Source organism: Maniola hyperantus, chromosome 2 (assembly GCF_902806685.2).
Source record: "Maniola hyperantus chromosome 2, iAphHyp1.2, whole genome shotgun sequence".
Classification (NCBI taxonomy): Eukaryota; Metazoa; Arthropoda; class Insecta; order Lepidoptera; family Nymphalidae; genus Maniola; species Maniola hyperantus.
The window spans coordinates 5,346,894-5,361,113 of NC_048537.1; the positions used below are offsets into that span (position 1 = coordinate 5,346,894).

A 14,220-nucleotide genomic window follows, 5' to 3' on the forward strand; every position below is an offset into this window, starting at 1 on the left:
AATTTCGTACCAACATCTCTATACTCCAAGAACTCGGCATTAAAAAACGACTTTCGTCGATAGTACAGAGTCGCATATTAAAATTCTTCGACACGTCTCCCGGCGTGAGAGTGACTCCATCGAGCGTCTTGTCGTGCAGGGCAAGGTGGAGGGCACCAGAGGACGAGGAAGGTCACCCATGCGATGGACCGACCAAATTAAGTCTGCTGTGGGCGGTCCTTTGCACGAGTGTACCAGGCTGTCGGCCAGCAGGGAGGAATGGCGAATGCTCGTGAGGCGAATAACATCTGCCCTCAAAGACGTTGCTTCGTGATGACCACGACCGCTCTGCCAAGAGTGATACGACAAAGAAGAAGAAGAAAGAAGAAGTGGGGCGCAAGTCGCAGGCGAAGGGCGCCAAGGATCGTTCCGTGCGTCGCGTCGTCGTAGTCCGTAGCGTAGACCGTAGAGCATTCGAATCCCCTACCGGAGTCCGGGCCGACCAAAAAAATAAGCACGCGAGAACGGGCGAGCCACATTCCTCGACTGGGTCGTCGGTCGGCACTCGGCACCGGCAGCCCCGCGCGCGCCGTTTCCTCACCAGTCGTTTGCGCGCGTCGTCCGCGATAACTTGTCTGTGTGTTATCCGGTACCTATGCGCGCTGTGCGCCTGTGTTTACAAGTGTGTTAATAAATAAATAACCGAATATAATAATAATCACTAGTGAATGGTGTTTGTGACGAAGTGATAACATTGTTCTGTTTCCACTTATCTGCGACGGTTAAGAAACAATAGTGGTTTGCGTGGAGCAGACAAACACGGCAGGCGCCGAGCTCAGGTAGCGTTTCATATGTTTTCAATCATTCAATGTGACTACGTCTCTGGCTAATCTGGTTCATAAATGTGTGAATGTTCATGCGTTTGCCATAGTACAGGTGTAAATGCGGGCCACGTGATGCGGTATTGTATTGGTATACGCCGTAGGCAACCACGTGGTGCGGTGGTGTAAACAACTGCTCGCATCGTCCGTCGTCGTCGCGGCATCGCTCGTCGCATGCCTGAATGCCTGACCATCCGGCCCTTCGGTCCCTCGCGCCGTGAAGTAACCAACCAGACCCTTCGGCGTGGCAGTTGGCACTTAGCACTACATTCTATGATAGATACAATTCCTATCATGATAAATAATAATAGGAATCTTCAATCAATTACATTGGTAAATTGTAGGTCGGTAAACAAAGTTTAGTTAAGTAGTTATTATTATTATTAACTAGCTGCCCCGGCGAACTTCGTACCTACCGCCTAACAGTCGATTCTTTTTCAGGCAATTTTTTAAATTTTTCTCTCCGTAAGAACCATCCTCGTACTTAAAAAAAGAATTAGCTAAATCGGTTCAGCTGTTCTCGAGATTTGCGATCAGCAACACATTCAGCGATTCATTTTTATATATAGAATAGATTAGGTAGGCATAGGTATTTTATTCATCATAGCACACTTGGGTCCAGTTACAATATATGTAGGTATGCTGCTTAGGACAGGTACCTACCTATTTCTTGAATCTGAATTACTTATTTATTTATTGACTAGCTGATCCCCGCGGCTTCGCCCGCGTAGATTTAGGTTTTTAAAGATCCCGTATAGCCTATGTCACTCAGGAATAATGTAGCTTTCTACTGGTGAAAGAATTTTTAAAATCGGTTCAGTAGTTCTAAAGATTACCCCCTACAAACAAACTTAACGACATTACCTCTTTATATAATACTAGCTGATCCCCGCGGCTTCGCCCGGGTAGATTTAGGTTTTTAAAGATCCCGTATAGCCTATGTCACTCAGGAATAATGTAGCTTTCTACTGGTGAAAGAATTTTTAAAATCGGTTCAGTAGTTCTAAAGATTACCCCCTACAAACAAACTTAACGACATTACCTCTTTATATAATATTATAATATTAGTGTAGACAACGGGCCGTGCAGCAGAAATCGTAATATTTTAATTTCGCCATAACTTCAAAACCAAACGTCCAATTTTAATCATTCAAAGACCAAATATTATCTCCATAAACTGTTCTTAGTGATGAAATCATTTATTTTGATAAGGATTAATAGCATGAGTAAAATAAACGCGTTTAAATGTAGTCCAAAAAAAATTCAAGATTTTTAAATAAAAAAATGGTTGCTGTGCCTCACTCGACATAGATGGGTATAGTGTGTCGCGGACTTTTTTGTAGATATTTATAAGATCTACAATTAATTAGAACATTTTATGGTATAATATTATAATATTAGTGTAGACAACGGGCCGTGCAGCAGAAATCGTAATATTTTAATTTCGCCATAACTTCAAAACCAAACGTCCAATTTTAATCATTCAAAGACCAAATATTATCTCCATAAACTGTTCTTAGTGATGAAATCATTTATTTTGATAAGGATTAATAGCATGAGTAAAATAAACGCGTTTAAATGTAGTCCAAAAAAAATTCAAGATTTTTAAATAAAAAAATGGTTGCTGTGCCTCACTCGACATAGATGGGTATAGTGTGTCGCGGACTTTTTTGTAGATATTTATAAGATCTACAATTAATTAGAACATTTTATGGTTCTATCTTTTATAGTTTAGGCAGCGTACGCAAAATAAGTAACTTTTCTGGTTGATTTTTTACACCTTGTGTCCGAAAAACCCAAATATCTTACGGAACCCTATTTTTTTCCAAAATAAAATATAGCCTATGTTACTCGTGGATAATGTAGCTTTCGAATGGTGAAAGAATTTTTAAAATCGGTCCAGTAGTTTTTGAGCCTATTCAGTACAAACAAACAAACAAACAAACAAACAAACAAACAAACAAAGTTTTCCTCTTTATAATATTAGTGTAGATAGTGTAGATTATAATATTAGTGTAGACAACGGGCCGTGCAGCAGAAATCGTAATATTTTAATTTCGCCATAACTTCAAAACCAAACGTCCAATTTTAATCATTCAAAGACCAAATATTATCTCCATAAACTGTTCTTAGTGATGAAATCATTTATTTTGATAAGGATTAATAGCATGAGTAAAATAAACGCGTTTAAATGTAGTCCAAAAAAAATTCAAGATTTTTAAATAAAAAAATGGTTGCTGTGCCTCACTCGACATAGATGGGTATAGTGTGTCGCGGACTTTTTTGTAGATATTTATAAGATCTACAATTAATTAGAACATTTTATGGTTCTATCTTTTATAGTTTAGGCAGCGTACGCAAAATAAGTAACTTTTCTGGTTGATTTTTTACACCTTGTGTCCGAAAAACCCAAATATCTTACGGAACCCTATTTTTTTCCAAAATAAAATATAGCCTATGTTACTCGTGGATAATGTAGCTTTCGAATGGTGAAAGAATTTTTAAAATCGGTCCAGTAGTTTTTGAGCCTATTCAGTACAAACAAACAAACAAACAAACAAACAAACAAACAAACAAAGTTTTCCTCTTTATAATATTAGTGTAGATAAGAATTAGGCATGAATGATTAGATTACTAGGTACAGCTAAATAACAGCATTTTTATAGAATAAACTATTATTAAAATTATTCAAGTAACTAGGTAGGTACCTACATAGGTAAGTTAAATTAATTTGTGATAAGAGTTATAATAATAATTGGATTAGTTATAGTTATTGCCTAAGTATTGGAGACCTACTTGATGATTCATTAAAAAAGGCTCCAAACGGCAAGAAGTCAAAGCTGTTAGTCATTAAAAAAAATATACGTGGTAGGTATATCTATATAGTACGCGACAGGTCGAGATGGCAATCGGGGAGGGATAATTATTAGTTTATGACCACAATTTTTTTGTGTGATGTAACCACAAATTCACGGTTTTCAGATTTTTCCCCTAATGTCTGCTACAAGACCTACCTATCAGCCAAATTTCATGATTCTAGGTCAACGGGAAGTAAGGTTTCTTGACAGACAGACAGACAACAAAGTGATCCTATAAGGGTTCCGTTTTCTTTTTGAGGTACGGAACCCTAAAAATGATTGACATTGGAATTTTTCTGTTGCCGACTAGGATAATAAGTTGTAGGATTCATTCATCACAACTCACATATAATCTTAAATGAACAGGACTCAATCTAACGCTATCCTTTTCCACAGAGAGCATTATGAAAGGGATAGCAATATATTTAGACCTGTCAGTTTAGTTTATGTTAGAGAATTGTGTACAACAGAATCGGTCACAATGCGCACTATACTTGAGTACATATCTAGAACTTCATTCAGCTGTGGGATAATACAATCTTACTCAGATGCAATTGTATGATTACTGAAAGGGTTGCATAGATATAATTTTAAAAAGGAAATAACTAGGTTCCTCCTTAGCACATAGATGCGTCCCATATGAGGTACTTAATCACATTAAGTATTGATATTGTTAGAAAATATTATAAAGCCTTCATTTTGAGGGTTTTATCTTGCGTAATGACTAGCCCTTTAACAAATAAACCTGGAATAGCGGTGGAATAGTTATACCTACTCTGCAGGGCGATTGTCTAAAACCTGCATCAATCATTATTACAATCTCAATTGTTCTGATTGGCTGAATTTGTGCGATTCCTGTTGCAACAATGCATTGTGGCCAATAGTGAGCGAGCATTAACCAATCAGAGATGATTGCGATCGTGACATTGTAGCTGTCAAACAACCGCGGCAGGGCCACTGTTTTGTCTTTCTCTGTCATCAGTAATTTGACATTTGAAGGCAAAATACAAAACTATTCCATTTCATTAACATCCTATAACTATTCCACCGCTATTCCAGGTTTATTTGTTAGAGGGCTAATCGTTAACGTAGATAAATTTCAATGAAATAGTAAGGTAGGTAGGTACCTACCTCATCAAGATGTAATGACGCGGAAACAACAAGCCCTTGTGTTCTTTGCAGTGTAATGTACTCGTAGTAGACAGTAGGTATAAAACAGGATCGATGTTGCAGTAAATCTGTTAACTATCCGGTAAATGCCAGTACATACGCCATGCCATAATGCCGTGTTGACGCGATGACAATAACTTATTGATTTTTTCTAGCAGTTTGGGAAAAACAGAAAACTATACCTACCTATTCACTTTATTATTATACTTACTTACTATAAAACTCTTTAGTCTCTTACCTAATCTACATATATACCTACATTTAAAAGGAAAAGCTGACTGGCTGACTGACTGATCTATCAACGCACGGCTCAAACTACTCGACGGATCCGGCAGACAGCTAAATTATGACATAGACATCCGCTAAGAAAGGATGTTTGAAAATTCAATCCCTAAGCGGGTAAAATAGGGGTTCGAAAGTGTAGTCCACGCAGCCGAAGTCCCGGGAATAAGCTAGTTAACAATAAAAATGTACAAAAAAGGTACGACGACCTCCCTGGCGCAGTGGTAAGCGCTGTGGTCTTATTAGTGGGAGGTCCCGGGTTCGATTCCTGGCAGGGATTTGGAATTTTATAGTTTCTAAATTTCTGGTCTGGTCTGGTGGGAGGCTTCGGCCGTGGCTAGTTACCACCCAACCGGCAAAGTCGTGCCGCCAAGCGATTTAGCGTTACGGTACGATGCCGTGTATAAACCAAAAATGTATGGGTTTAATAAAAACTGCCATACTATTTTCAGGTTAGCCCGCTCCCACCTTAGACTGCATCGTCACTTACCATCAGGTGAGATTGCAGTCAAGGGCTAACTTGTATCTCAATAAAAAATAAAAATAAACGACAAACGTGTGAGCTGTTATAATTATTGTTGTTTGTAGTAGTACCTACTGAAATAATTATTACAATATGAAGTAGGTACCTACCTAGGTAGAAGATAACTTCGTAATAACGGAAATTGTGTGTACCTACAACAGATTTAGCCATAATTGCCTATATCGGTACACACAATTTCTATAAACTTTAGATACTAAAATGACAGGTCTAAACTAAATGTACTGCTATCCTTTTCATAATGCTCCCTACGAAAAAGGATATCATTAGATTAAGACCTGTTAATTTAGTTAAGTTAGGAAATTGTATACAGCAGAATTAGCGGCAATCCATACTAATATTGTAAATGCGAAAGTGTGTCTGTCTGTCTGCTAGCTTTTCACGGCACATCCGTTCAACTGATTTTGATGAAAGGTACAGAGATAGCTTGCATCCCGGGGAAGGACATAGGCTACTTTGTATAATTTGTGTAAAATCAGAGAGTTCCCACGGGAGTTTTAAAAACCTAAATCCACGCGGACGAAGTCGCAGGCATCATCTAATTGCTTATTTATTTATTTTATTTTGTTTATTTGAAAGTAATCAACAGCGTAATTACATACTTATTATATTTAAATTTAAATAAAATATAAATCTAGTTTTAACAAAAGGCCACATGAGATTACTTAAAATTATACTTAATGAAATCTATTTAACAGAATAGAATTAGCATAAATGTATAGGTATACAATAATAATGTTTTATCTGTGAACAGAAACTAGTTAGTAAGTAGTTACAAAATTATTTTTACTTATGCTTATACTTACGTAATATAATTTACAATGTTAAATTCGGTAACGTTATCAGGCCCCGGTATAAATACAACATAAATACGGTGACCTTTCACCTATAGCCCAACACTCCAATAACGAGTTTGCGCGGCTATCGATGTAACTACCTATGAATCTAATGTTCATTATAATAATTACGAGTAACTTGTAAAAAGTAAATAAGTTAATAAGTTGTTACATGAGGAGATATCAGTATACGAAAACTAGAGTAACCGACATAGCTCAACGGGTTGCGAAGCTGAAGTGGCAATGGGCAGGGCACATAGTTCGGAAAACCGATAGACGTTGGAACTTGCGAGTCCCAATGTGCTGGAGTGGCGACCTCGCACCGGAAGGCGCAGCGTTGAGTTGAAAGATCCCCACTAGGTGGACGGACGACATCAGACAAGTCGCAGGGAGCCGCTGGATTCAGGCGGCGCAAGACCTTGGCGTGTGGAAGTCCCTACAAGAGACCTATGTCAGTGGACGTCTATCGGTTGATGATGATGATGATGACGCAGTTATTACATTGAGGTTTTTAAAAATCTCGTGTCTTTGGTTTTTAGGGTTCTGTACCCAAAGGGTGAAACGGGACCCTATTACTAAGACTCCGCTGTCCGTCCGTCTGTCACCAGGCTGTATCTCATGTACCGTGATAGTTTAGACAGTTGAAATTTTCACAGATGATGTATTTCTGTTGCCGCTATAACAACAAATACTAAAAAACAGAATAAAACAAATATTTAAGGGGGGCTCCCATACAAGAAACGTGATTTTTTTGCCGTTTTTATAGATAACTAGCTTATGCTCGCGACTTCGTCCGCGTGGACTACACAAATTTCAAACCCCTATTTTACCCGCTTAGGGGTTGAATTTTCGAAAATCCTTTCTTAGCGGATGTCTACGTCATAACAACTATCTGCATAATATACCTAATTTCATCCCGACCCGAGTAGTTTGAGCTGTGCGTTGATAGGTCAGTCAGATTCCTTTCAAATATATTTACATTGAACCCTTCGTGCGCGAGTCCGACTCGCACTTGGCCGGTTTTTTTTTTGAGAACAATAAAGGTTCGTACGCACCTGAGCGGCGCGGCGCGGCGCTTCAGTGAGCTTCACGTCGCGGCACAGAGCTTCAAAATATCATTTCTATCATTTTGTATGGCGCATATCGCACTAGAGCGGCGCGGCGCGGCGCTTCACCGCGCGTTGCCGCGCGGCACGGCTGGAGAGAATATTTTGAAGCGCACTGAAGCGACGCGCAGTGCAGTGACGCTAGTGCGACATACCCAGCGGCGCGGCGCGGCGCTTCAGTATGCGTACGTCGCTCGAATAAGATACACGCGCATCTTGTTAGGTATTTAAAGTACAGGCAAGAATCGGCAAGATAGACCTCAAAATAAATAACGTAGGTTTAATTTTTGACACATGACGTGTTCCTCATGCTCTTAGAAGTATATCCTCAAAGGTCCCAACCCCTAGGATGTCGGCTTCCCCCCTTCCCAGTGTCTAAATGTATAAATGTCTCTCCGAGCGTTATGAGAAAACATCAATGGTAAAAATAATCCTGATTAAATAACTATAATATATTATGTACATATTATACCTACCTACTTCATCTAGGTAGAATTAATAGTTTCGGAAATATGCCTACCTATTGTTGTACTTGTATTTATATTATACTAGCTTATGCCCGCGACGTCGTCCGCGTGGACTACACAAATCTCGAACCCCTATTTTACCCCCTTAGGGGTTGAATTTTCATAAATCCCTTTTTAGCGGATGTCTACGTCATATTAGCTAGTTAGCTAGCCAGCATGCCAAATTTCAGCCCGATCCGTCAAGTAGTTTGAGCTGTGCGTTGATAGATCAGTCAGTCAGTCACCTTTTTCTTTTATATAGGTATTTAGATATAATATGTACCTGTGTTTACCTGCCTATTTTATATATTCTATTGCACATAAAACAAAGACATTTTGCGAAAATGCTTTTTCTAATGTAATTTCCACAGAACCTAAGGGACTAGCTGATGCCCGCAACTTCGTTCGCGTAGATGTAGGTTTTTTAAAAATCCCGTGGAAACTTTTTGATTTTCGGGATAAAACTAGCCTATGTGTAGGTACACATAGGCTACTTTTATCCTACAGGGTATAATCTATCTCAGGTATATAGGTACTAGTAGGTAATTCCCGGAAATGTGCTCACCTATAGAAAAATCTAAATCCACGCGGACGAAGTCGCAGGCATCATCTAGTTGCATTTTTTTTTAGATTTTTAATCCCGTGTGAACTCTTTGATTTTCCGGGATAAAAAGTTGCCTACCTCTGTCAATTCCCGGAATGCAAGCTACCTCTGGTCCAAACTTCATATAAATGGGCCTTTAACAATCCTGTGGAAATTCTTTCATTTTCCAGGATAAAAAGTAGCCTGTCCTTCCCCGGGATGTAATTCAACTTTGTACCAAATTTCATCAAATTCGGTTAAGCTGTTGAGCCGTGAAAAGCTAGTAGATAGACAGACAAATACACTTTTGCGTTGATAATAATATAAGTATGGATATGCATAAATATTTTTTTATAATTTCCATAAAAACTATCATCATCTTCATCATCATCAACCGATAGATATGTCCACTGCTGGACATAGGTTTCTTGTAGGATTATATTACCGACCTGTGTGGTATACCTATTGTTTCTAATGTAATTTCCACAAAAACTATTAGGCAATAGCATATAGAATTTTGTCTTCGACATTCTGAAGTAAATGTGAAATGGTACAGAGTCATTAAGAAGGCGAGGAAACAAAATGTGATATCCTTCTTGATAGCGTGACTTTGGTATGTCAGCAATCCATTTCTTCTTCTTTTTTAGGGTTCCGTACCTCAAAAGGAAAAACGGAACTCTTATAGGATCACTTTGTTGTCTGTCTGTCTGTCTGTCTGTCTGTCTGTCTGTCTGTCTGTCTGTCCGTCTGTCTGTCAAGAAACCTACAGGGTACTTCCCGTTGACCTAGAATCATGAAATTTGGCAGGTAGGTAGATCTTATAGCTGACATTTGGGGAAAAATCTGAAAACCGTGAATTTAGGGTTAGATCACACAAAAAAAATTAAATTGTGGTCATGAACTAATAATTAGTATTTTCAACTTTCGAAGTGAGTGACTATACCAAGTGGGGTATCATATGAAAGGTCTTCACCTGTACATTCTAAAACAGATTTTTATTTATTTTTATGCATCATAGTTTTTGAATTATCGAAATCATACGACTGTAGTACGGAACCCTCATTGCGCGAGCCTGACTCGCACTTGGCCGGTTTTTTCTCTTCGATAATTCGTTCTTCTTCTGCACAACAAAGAAATAATAATCAAATCCTCTTCACTGTCGCTCATCTTGCGACGTTGTTGCTCGTACGCGAACGGGTGTAAAAGTGACGCGCAAGTGACGCGAGCTGCCGCGTACTGAAGTTGTAGTGCGGTAGGCACCGTCGAGCGGCCTGAGGTGAAGCGTTCTGCAGTCGGACTGAAGCGCCGCGCCGCGCCGCTCAGGTGCGTACGAACCTTAACATGTCCGACGTCCGTATCCATGATGCAAGCTATAAATAGGGGCCTTTCGGCAATATCGGTTCAGCTAAGAAACAACAGACAGTGCAGGCACACTTTCGCGTGGATTGCGTATAAGTTGTAATGTTTACCTATAGCGAAAGAATACACACCTTGAAGTCTTATCAAAACAATGTATCGAAAATATTTCGCAATGCGTGGCCTTGAATTGACTTAAGTATGTGATAAACCGCCTAGCGATATCGCTCATGTGCTCTCGTTGCGTCTCCGCTCCATTCAAGTCAGATTTCGGTCTCATTTAAATATTTTTTGTACAATAAAAAAACACATTCAAATAATGTACATATATTTCTTATGTGGTGAGCTTATTTTATCAATCTTACTAGTAAGTTTAATAAGTTGTACAGTGAATTCACATTTTACAAGGATACATTTTATTGCATTAGTATTCAGGGTATCTCGGTACGTTAGTACTATTATATATTCTGTGATCTCGGGCAAAATAATATAAAATGAGCCTAAGTAATACTTTACTACTTACTTAGTTATCTATCGTCGTCTGTCGATTGAGATCCAGCTCGAAGAGCCAATATTTTTGTGAACTATTATAAAGCTAAGCTTAGTGACTTTTTGAATAAGATATTGTATCGATCTTCTGAAGTTGAAATTTTCATTCGATAAAAACGCCCAATGTTACCTGTTAGCAGTTTTTGCTTTTTGGGATACTTTAAATGTATTTTTGAATAATATATTGGTTTTTAGTGACGCACGCAACAAAGAATTCCGCCGTTAACAAACCGTGTAAAATACAAACGCTCGCTAGATAGGTATTAGAATTTCGAAGACTATTATAAAATGCCGGTCTTTTTGAATGCCATGTAACTTATAGACTTTAGGGACCCGATATCGGGTGGCCCAAAAATACGCATTTTCTTAAAATATCCGGCAGACTTTCGGGGCACCGATACTGGGGCGGCATAAGTGTATCAAGTTTTTAAAGGAGCTACCCCGGAAGCCTCGCCGTTTTCCCTTGGTCCCTTCATTCAGCTTCACCTACTCGAACCACAGCTCGAACTTCGTCCGGACGTCTGTTTTTCTTTTTTCTTCGCCAAAGTATAGGTCACAAGCATGATACGGTACCTATCTACAATTTGCCCTCGGCATTTTATACCTAATCAAGTGAGCGTTTGTAAAATGCCGACGCCCGCAGTTTTAAACGGCGATTACTATAACTATGCCTGCTACCTACATTGTTATTTTCATGTGCGTAAATACCTAGATACAAAAATTGTACGCAAAATGTATAGATAGTTGCAACTCAAATAGCTGTAGAGCATGTTGCAAGGCTAGACAGACGCACTCAGCGCAGGCATCAAACTGCAATGAGGTTACGACGTCGAAGTATGCTTGCCGGCTGCCACTTTTAGCTTCCCGGCGCAGATGAGATGCGGGGGTGGGGTGCAATATTTTGGCCACCAAGCATCGCGCCGCCGCACTGCCGGGGGCCGGATCGATCGTGCTGCGTTGCGCTGTTCTATTATTTATTACCGAAAATATGGCGGTGTGCTGCGGCGGTCGTCAACCTCGCTGTCCGCCACGCTACGGCGCGTAAACAACGCGGAATGCAGCGCGGGAAACTGGTACCTACCTCCCTTTTCGGCCTGCTGGCTCCTACGCGCCGCAGACCGCAGGCCCTGCTACGGCTCAGCCGTCTCGCTTTTACCTGTCGAGGACACCCAGACCTTTCTACCTGTCTCTTTCAGAGTGACGCTACGCTAGTAATTTGTAAGCAGCATGCTGTCCACGTGTAAAAATTCTTACGTAGTTTACAAGAAACTCGATAGTACCTACCTATGTAATTAGGTAGGTAGGTAGCCGGTTCTTGTTAAAAATAACGTACCTTTATACGTAAATAGGTACTGCATTACCTACCTACCTGTTGTTACCTACCTTTTAAAACTAATGAAGGAATAATGATATCATAATGATATCAGTATAAGCAGTTCATAATTTTAGTTTTTCTAATTATTAACTTCATAGCTTGTCTATAATTAAAAATTAAATACAATAAAACTTAAAGCTAGCCTTATCTAATTACTATATAAATCATGACCGCGTGGAATGGTGCCAAGAATACTGGCTGCATTTCCGCGCTGGACAGCCAGGCTGATCCGCTGCGCAAAAAATGAGCCAGCCCTTCTGTCACCAGTTGAGGCTATTAATCGCGGTACATAACTTCAAAAGAATTTGAAATGACTGTAGTGTATTATATTGCTATTTAATTTTAGTTTTTCTAATTATTAACTTCAGAGCTTGTTTGTAATTTAATGATTTCTTCATTCATTTTGCCAGTGAGTGTGGGTAAGTTTGTATTGAAAGTCTTACTTAGTACATATCTATTTATAAAAATATTGTTTATTTAATATATTACATACTTTTATATATATTCATTTATAAATATTATTATATATCATTTTATATTTAGTACTCTATTATGTCTGATGAATTACCAATATATTGTGATGATGAATTTTTTTCATGCTCTTCCTCTGATGAGTTCCAAAGTGTATGTAGTAATTTATCCTTTAACGGCAGCTTCTCTCTAGAACACAAACTCAATTCTATATTTTCTGATGACTCTCGCTACCTTAATTTTGTGCATATTAATGCACAGAGCATTCCGGCACATTATGATGATCTTATGGCATCCTTTAGTAACGTCCTAGTCGATTGTATTCTCGTTTCCGAGTCCTGGCTCAAACCTTCTCTCTCTTCGGAACTTTATAGACTACCAGATTTTACTCTTATCCGTAATGATCGGACAGATAAAGGAGGAGGCGGTGTGTGTATCTATATTCGGAACCACTTAACGTTCAAAATTATTAGTCAGTCACCTTCTGCATACTCTGGTAGTCTGGAACATCTTTTCCTTGAAATCTGTACTCACCACTCTAAATTTCTTATTGGTGTTGTATATAGCCCTTCGTCCTCTATCAACTACTTTGAGGCTTTTGAAAAGCTTCTTGAGGACCTTACTCCTTCCTACTCCGACGTTATTATAATGGGAGATTTTAACACGTGCCTACTGAGAAACGATAGTAGATCGCAAAAACTAAAATCATTAGTGTCTTCTATTAACATGACTATCCTTCCTCTCTCAGAAACCCACTTCGCTCCAAGTTTTGCTCCCTCTCTTCTAGACTTGATAATAACCTCGAATCCTCACAACGTTCTTTTGCATGGGCAGCTCACTGCACCCTTCTCCTACCACGACCTTTTATATCTTCGCTATGAAGTGCGCTCCCCAAAACGTAAGCTTAAGGTTATTCTGCAACGTAATTTCAAAAATATTAATATAGAGTGTTTAAGGAAAGATGCATCTGAAATTGACTGGACCTGCGTGTATAATGCAACGGATATTGATATAAAAGTAAGAGTTTTCACAACTCTCCTCATCAATTTATATGATACTCATGCTCCAGTGAGACCTGTCAGGATTAGGCATTTACCTGCACCTTGGCTGACTGACACAATTAAGAAGCCAAGACTAAATGTAAGAAATCCCCGACTGACGAAAATGTGGCAGCCTATAAGAAACTTCGTAATCTCTGCAATAGGATGTGTAGGGATGCCAAGCGCCGCTATATCTATTCCTCGATAGATAAAGCTTCTACTCCCGAAAAATGGAGATTTCTTAAATCCCTGGGTGTGGGCAAATTTCTTAGTACTTCTACTATCTCTATTGATATAAATGCACTAAATACTCATTTTTCCACTCCGCCTGTTACTGTTTCGGATTCAAAAAAATCTCTAACACTTCAAAAATTAACAAACATCACCCCTCCTTTGTGCGAACCTTTCAATTTCCAAGAAGTTGCGGAGGACGATGTAAAGAAGTACATCCTTTCCATTTCAACAAAAGCTGTTGGTAGTGATGGCCTGAGCCGTGACATGTTATTACTCGTTTTAGATCTTATGGTGCCTATTATTACACACATATTAAACTTCTCCTTGGCTCATAAGATCTTCCCTGCAGACTGGAAAATGGCCCATGTCATTCCCCTACCGAAAATTGCTAATCCTAATTCTTTCTCACAGTTTCGTCCCATTTCGATTTTACCTATTCTTTCAAAAATTATA

General features: G+C 39.1%; 1 protein-coding gene across 3 annotated transcripts in view; it reads left to right on the forward strand.

The window, feature by feature from the left end:
* The first annotated feature begins 549 nt into the window (after positions 1-549).
* Positions 550-14,220, forward strand: part of LOC117988881 (insulin-like receptor) — a 96,802-nt gene continuing 83,131 nt past the window's right edge. For all 3 annotated transcript variants that reach the window (XM_069502493.1, XM_069502497.1, XM_069502503.1), the window contains exon 1: positions 550-818. The gene's annotated coding sequence lies outside the window, so the exon portion shown is untranslated. The remainder of the gene's footprint in view (positions 819-14,220) is intronic.